Raw genomic sequence first — 7,920 nt, forward strand, 5'->3', positions numbered from 1 at the left:
GTTTGACTAATTGTACTGTGCATTATCATAAAAAGTTAAATTGAAGCAAAAATCGATGCGTTCTAGAAAATTTTTCATTTTGGTATTTAGAGTTATAGGAATCCTTTTTGTTAAAAATTGAAACAGTTTTTTCAATACATTTATTTGATTTTTTTGTTTAAAGCTACAATATAGTTTCAACCTCAACCACTTGAATTTTTTTTTGTAACGGAAGTACACTCCTAAACAAGTAACTATATGACTTGCTGTACCTTGGCTTGCAGTACAAAAAACATTAATAAACGGTTTCCATGCAAATTCAGGAGAGTTGTTTAGTAAAGTTACAAAATTACATAGCGAAAAATACTGCCTTGCTGACAAACATTGAAACTATCCGCACCAGTTTTGTCCTCCAATAACAAATTGCTGTCACTAAAAATATCCCAATGATCGCATCCTTTTTATAGTATCCCAATGATCGCATCACTGACTATTTTATAATTCATAGAATTGTACATTCGGAGAAACCTTTGATTTGTAAAAGTTTTTTTTTATTGTTCCGACTTTCGAAATAGTGACGGAATATTTGTGCTCGGGGTGGGTTTTTTTTCTTCAGACAAACTTCGACTTTTTAACTAGCCATTTTTGACGGAATTTTTTTATATCATTCGAAAGGTTATGTTGTTCTGAGCTCAAATTTGAAAAGATATTTCACCTCTGATCTTTTTTCCTAAAGTTACGGGGGTTTAAAGATAGCCATTTTGGCCAATTTGGGACAATTAACGCGCGATATATTTTGCGCTATTAACGCGTAAGCGGAGAGTTAATCCGTCTTAGTAATTGTTCCAAATTGATTGAAAGAAGCTTATTTGTCATAATTGATTTGTTACGTGTCAGAACATTTGTGTCCCAGACATTTATGTGCCGGCAAAAACAGCCCAAAACGCAAAAAGCGTCCAAAACGCAAGTACAAGTTTCTAAAAAGAGTGCAGCAGCAACATCAAACTATAGTTCAAAGTCAATTTGTTTTTCAAAGTTGATATTGCGAAGTAATAATTTTCAATAAAATTTTCTAAGTTGAAATTTTTCCCAGGAAATTTCAAAATTGAGCAAACTCAAAAGAACAAAGCATAAAAGATCACAAGGTCAAGTCAAGGAAATTAATTTCGCAAAACAATTTCGGACAATTTTGTCTGGGACATAAATGTCTGGTACAATTTTATAATTTCGGATTGTTTTGTCAAGGACACAAATGTCTGGGACAGTAATGTCTATGCACCGATTTGTTACAATGAGCGAATTTTATCCCTTTGTACTTTTTATGGCGTGTGGGGGGATGATTTTCATAAAAAGTTTCAAATTTTTGAAAAAAAAAATTTCATTTTTTTTATTTCATTTAATTTTTTTAATGTTATTACTACTCTATAAACCTCACAAGGCAGTCGGAACATTCAGGGCTTCACCATGATACGAGCAGTCTTGTTAATGATCAAGTGGAAAATCAGAGCTAAAACTTCAGAAATATTTGAAACCAAGTAGGACTTTGATTATTTGCATTGTTTTCTCAACACTCAAAAACATCGACTGTCCGTCCCTTGCTAATTCCTAGCTAAAAGTTTCTGACTTGTATCAGCGCTAATTAAGTCATTTCTGCCATAGGTCCTCATTAATTAACAACTAAGTTTTTCTATAGCGGTAAGAAAAACGTTACATCAAAAACAGCAATCTATGAATTCACTCATCTACGGCATTGAGTTTCTCAGAAAGATAGATCAATCCGATTAGAATTTTACGAAAACCAAATAAAACGGAAGAAAAAGCAAAACCTCTATTCGTTTGTGTATGTATCCAAACAGATGTATTATAGGTAATTTATATTACTTCATTGGTTTTGTTTGGAAAAATTGTGATACTTATACGTAGCGAATTGTGGTACTTATATCACACAGATTTAATTATGTGGAAAACATTTCACAAGATGAGTAGAGTGTATTTTCTGTAAAATTTTCTGGAAAAAATGAAATGGAAAACTTTGAAAAAATTAATCTGCTTTACCACACTTGGAAAATAGTTGTTTAAATTTTGATAATAGTATTTTGCTTTGGATTAAAATACATCAACAAAAGAACTACTCTATCTAATATTTCAGGAAAACTACTGCTACAATCTGTGCACAGGATTTTTGTTCCGACTTTCGATACGGAAGTAACGGAATATTTGTGCTCGGGGTGGGTTTTTTTTACTTCAGACAAATTTCGACTTTTTAACTAGCCATTTTTGACGGTATTTTTTAAATATCATTCAAAAGGTATTGTTGTCCTGAGCTTAAATTTGAAAAGATATTTCACCTGTGATCATTTTTCGTAAAGTTATTAGGATTTAAAGGTTGCCAGTTTGGTAATTTTGAGCAATTTGGGACAATTAACGCGCAATATAATTCGCGCTAATAACGCGTAAGCGAGATTTAATCCGTCTTATGGCAAATAAGCTTCGTTCAACCAATTTGGAACGATTTATAAATTGATTTGTTACAAGGAACGAAATCTATCTTTTTGTACTTTATTTTGCGTGTGGGGAGATGATTTTCATAAAAAGTTTCAAATTTTAGAAAAAAAATTCATTTTAATTTGAATTTAATTTTTTTATGTATTACTGCTGCTCAATAAACCTTAAAAGGCAGTCGGAATATTCAGGGCTTCGCCCTGATACGAGCAGTCTTGTTTAAATTTTGATAATAGTATTTTGCTGAGCATTAAAAAACATCAACAAAAGAACTACTGCATCTAATATTTCAGGAAAACTACTGCTACAATCTGTGCACAGGATTTTCATTCTTTGTCATCAAAGCTCTGTTTTCAAAATTTCTCTGTCGTCAAAAAATATATTACCATTTTTGACTCCGGACCAAGTATTTCTTTCAATTTGTTTTTGTCGTTTTTCGGCGACTCAAAGAGTAATTCAAGCTCATCAGTTTCCCTATGAACATTTGAGTTCTTCAATTCAAGTCGCTTATTTTTTTGGGAGGATGTTTCCACAGCAAGAACTCCTTTAAAACTACTTATGATATATTGGCAAACTTTGAAGAGAGTTTTTTCAAATTTTGACTCATCTTAGTCTTTTCAAATAGTTGTATCTAGCATATGTAAACATTTTAACCCTATATCTTAACTAGTTGTATAAAAAAGAGAAAAAAAAACGTAAAATTTTTTTCTTAATTTGCTCGCTGAAATCATAAAGTTGCAATTTTTATGTCCCGTGACTGTACATTTGTTCTTCAAAAAAGAAAAAATCTGCCATAAGAGCCTTTTTAAGGCATGTTGACCAGAAACTGATGTTAGAAAATAACACCAAACTCAGTCGGTTTTCTTGAGGGTCGAGGGAACGGAAAGGTATTTTTCAGCCCCCAAAACCTTCAAGATCCATTCTCCAAATCCACTCCTTTTATCATGAAAATCTGGCTATTATGATTTTAAAATTTTTTTATTCAATAGATGATACAGATTTTTTCTTGACAAATTTTTGAGAGCTTCGAATTCTTCGAATTAAATCTGGTCGCTCAATTTTTCCGTCAATATAATTAATACAGTTTTCATTTAAAAAATCTGTTAAACAACATAAAAGTAGAGCCATTTATCACGAAGTTTGAAAAAATAGATTCAATTGTGATCAAAAGATTTGTTCAAGGAAGTTACCAGAAAAAGATTGATCAATCTAAAATAAAAACTGATTGAATTTTTGAGCATGCTCTCCAAGCAAGTTTTTTTCCTTTTTTTGCTTCAACTGCATGCGGTTCAAGCTACTGAGAGGTGGGCAAATTTTGGGGCATATTGCTTCTATGGCAAGACCATAGGTGAGTACATTAAATAGTCTAAATAGTGGTACCAAAATTTGTTCTGTAAACAAATATCTTTCATGGTTCACTCATGGATTTATATTCCTGTAGAAAATTACTTCGTTCATTTTTTTCAGAGAAGAAAGACTTGATTTGTCGTTGCATGAGAAGAACGATGAAGAAACTTGATATTCCGATACCTAAAAAGTTTACCGCTTGTTGCAATGATATGTCAGAGGAGTGTTTCTCAGACAGGAGAAAATGTGTTATTGAAATGGTTGCGCGATGTAATCCTGAAGAACCTGGAAAAAATTTGAATGGAACAGAAGTTGAAGAAACGCTGATGCAAATTGAAAAGTATAGCCATAAACTCAGAGTGACAGTTCGTGTTTTGTATCAAATGTTGTCATCTTTTTTCTAATTTCTTTTGATTAAGTGTTAAATTGAATGTTTGCTTAGTTGACATTACCAAAATTGAAATAGTTTTTGATAATGCACAGTTTGGCCTCGTAATGAATGCGTTCGTGGTACAGATGATGGATTAGATTATGCTTCACGTTGCATTCAGCTCTAAAAAGCTTGCTTACAAATAATTTTTTCTGGAACATTGCCTAACAAAGGAATTTGTTCATTCTGACAGTGTCAATGCCGAGCAAAAGCAGAGAAAAAGCCGCGCCAATTAAATGATTGAGCCATATTCATCCACAGTTTAAAGTACGGTCTTAATTGAGTATTCGAAGGTCACTCGAATCATTCCGCGAAAAATCAGATAGGAAAAATTAGATAAAATATCCAAGTAACAACAGACTTTTTGTTCCGACTTTCCATACGAAAGTAACGGAATATTTGTGCTCGGAGTGGGTTTTTTTTCTTCAGACCAATTTTGACTTTTTAACTAGCCGTTTTGACGGAATTTTTTAATATCATTTAAAAGGTTATGTTGTTCTGAGCTCAAATTTGAAAAGATATTTCACCTGTGATTATTTTTGGTGAGGTTATGGGGGTTTAAAGATTGCCATTTTGGCAAATTTGGGACAACTAGCGCGCGATTTTTCGAGCTCTCCCAAAGCACTGTTTTGCCCCCATTTTGGCAAAATTTCTGCGCCGCAGGCATATTTTTGAAAAAACTGTCAAAAAAGCCGTTTTTGGGCACTTTTTGAAAAATTTTGACAAAAAATCGCGTTTTTTTTGGCGCGCGCTCCCCCTCAAAATTAGTAAATATTGGCGCCAAAGGTGCCTTTAGAAAAATCTTAGGGTCGGTCGGCCAAAAATGGATTTCTGAAAAAATATCAAAGGGGGGACCCTTTGGGTCGGCAGGTGGTCAAATCCCTGAGGGAAAGGCGTCCGCCCCCCATCGCCCCCCCCCCCTAAATCCGCTTCTGGTACTTTATATGGCGTGTGGGGGGATGATTTTCATAAAAAAATTTCATTTTATTTTATTTCATTAAATTTTTTTATGTATTACTGCTGCTCAATAAACCTTAAAAGGCAGTCGGAACATTCAGGGCTTCGCCCTGATACAAGTAGTCTTGTTTGAATTTGTTGTTTTTACATTTTTGTTTTGTGAAAACGGTGATAGGTCGTCTGCGTTGAGAGCAAGGAAAGTCTTACGGTTGATTATAGCCGAATTTTCGCCACCAAAGTATTTCTATTTTTGTTCCGAATGTTTTTGCTAGGGGTGGTTTTTTCTGCAAATTTGCAAACTTGCAAATTTTGGTGGAAAAGTTGTGATGTCTTCTTTTGACAGAAAAGCAATAATGTCTTGAGCATTCTAGCTCCCAGCGAAAAAAACTTTTAATATTAGATCAAAGGGGCGTGTGGGGGTTGGGGGACCCTTTTGGCAATCCCTACTCGATTCGAAGAAACAGTAGAGTTCTTGTCCTTGTTATGGAATGACGGAACATATTTTTGGGATCATCATAGGTAGCAACGTGGCTGGCATTCTGTCCAAATTCCATTTATGTATATTGATTCCTGCTGTAATTTATCTTTTTCCCATTCTTTGGTGAAGCAATCTGCAGCACATCCATATATATCTTTCATAGGATCACGTTTGGCACTGCTTTTCCAGAATTTAAGAAAAACACACAGCGTTTGAGAGCCCTCGGCCCCTTCTTTGATTGGCTCGACGCAAATATTGGCTAGTTCCAAAGCTTTCTTGAGCAATCTTGATATGCTGTGGTGAAAAGTTGGTCGCAATGTTTTGAATTGATATCTTCTTCTTTGTCCAGTTTTTGATAGTCTTTTCCCACATTGAGCACGCCTTCACAATCGGAGTGTGTAAAGCTTTAGGACTGATTGTAATTGATTTAGGTTTATTGTTCCGACTTTCGATACGAAAGTAACGGAATATTTGTGCTCGGGGTGGGTTTTTTTTTCTTCAGACAAATTTCGACTTTTTAACTAGCCATTTTTGACGGAACTTTTTTATATCATTCAAAAGGTATTGTTGTACTGAGCTTAAATTTGAAATGATAATTCACCTGTGATCATTTTTGTTTAAAGCTTGCCATTTTGGCCATTTTGACCATTTTGGGACAATTAACGCGCGATATAATTCGAGCTATGAACGCGTGAGCGGAGACTTAATCCGTCTTATAAATCGTTCTAAATTGGTTGAAAGAAGCTTATTTGCCATAATTGGTTTGTTTCAAGGAACGAAACCTATCCTTTTGTACTTTAAATGGCGTGTAGGGGGATGCTTTTCATAAAAAATTTCAAATTTAAAAAAAAATTCATTTTATTTTATTTCATTTAATTTTTTGATGTTATTACTGCTCCATAAACCTTAAAAGGCAGTCGGAACATTCAGGGCTTCGCCCTGATACGAGCAGTCTTGTCTGAATGTCCGTTTGCCGAAGATTTATATGTTTCCCCGAGTATCATGAAACAATTATACCCAAAGAAAACTGAACGCATGAGAACTTTACTTTTTGTTCCGACTTTCGATGCGAAAGCAACGGAATGTTTTTTGCTCGGGGTGGGTTTTTTTCTTCAGACAAATTTCGACTTTTCAACTAGCCATTTTTGACGGAATTTTTTATATCCTTCAAAAGCTATTGTTGCCCTAAGCTTAAATTTGAAAAGATATTTAACCTGTGATTATTTTTCGATAATTTATGGGACTAAAGATAGCCATTTTAACCAATTTGGGACAATTAACGCGCGATATGTTTCGCGCAATTAACACGTAAGCGGAGATTTAATCCGTCTTAGAAACCGTTCCAAATTGGTTGAAAGAAAAGTTATTTGCCATGATTGATTTGTTACAATGAGCGAAATATATTCTTTATACTTTATATGTCGTGTGGGGAGATGATTTCAAAAAAAAATTCAAACTTTAGATTTTTTTTTCATTTAATTTTTTTAAATTTATTTTTTTTGTAATTGTTTTTTACTGCTCCATAAACCCTAAAAGGCAGTCGGAACATTCAGGGCTTCGCCCTGATACGAGCAGTCTTGTTCAATTTTCAATTGAAACTTTGTGTCAAGTTATTACCGGTGATGGATCATGTTAACTTCCGCAACCTCATGCATATAGTGTTAACTGTATTTAAAAACATTTGAGGCAATTAAAATTGTCAGCTAGACTATACTGGAAAGTGATGACCATATAATTTTTGAAAAATTAGTTTCTTCAAAAAAGATCTTTGATCGTGAAATCTCATCATTCGCAGGTGGAATTATTAAATTTTAGACAGCTATTTAAACCGTTGACCGAACAGAAATTAAGATAAGTTTATTTTCTTGATGAGAGAAATTTGGGAACTTAACCTTATTATAAAATTAAGTGCATAGAGTTTTGAGTAAGTTTGTCAACATTGCATTTTGACATACTTAATTTTGGCACGGTGCCAAAAATTTGGGAAAAATGAAGTATAGTTTTAAAATTGTTAGCCTGAAAAATCTTCATTTTTTGAATTAGACCAGAGTTTTTGGGCCTAATATCGCATGTTGTGATAGTTACAAAATAAGGGATGGATGCACACGAGAGAGTAAGAAATCATTTACTTTGTTCAATTATGGTCATTGTTCCGACTTTCGATACGAAAGTAACGGAATATTTGTGCGCGGGGTGGGTTTTTTTTCTTCAGACAAATTTCGACTTT

Source organism: Symsagittifera roscoffensis, chromosome 6 (assembly GCF_963678635.1).
Source record: "Symsagittifera roscoffensis chromosome 6, txSymRosc1.1, whole genome shotgun sequence".
Taxonomy (NCBI): domain Eukaryota; kingdom Metazoa; phylum Xenacoelomorpha; order Acoela; family Convolutidae; genus Symsagittifera; species Symsagittifera roscoffensis.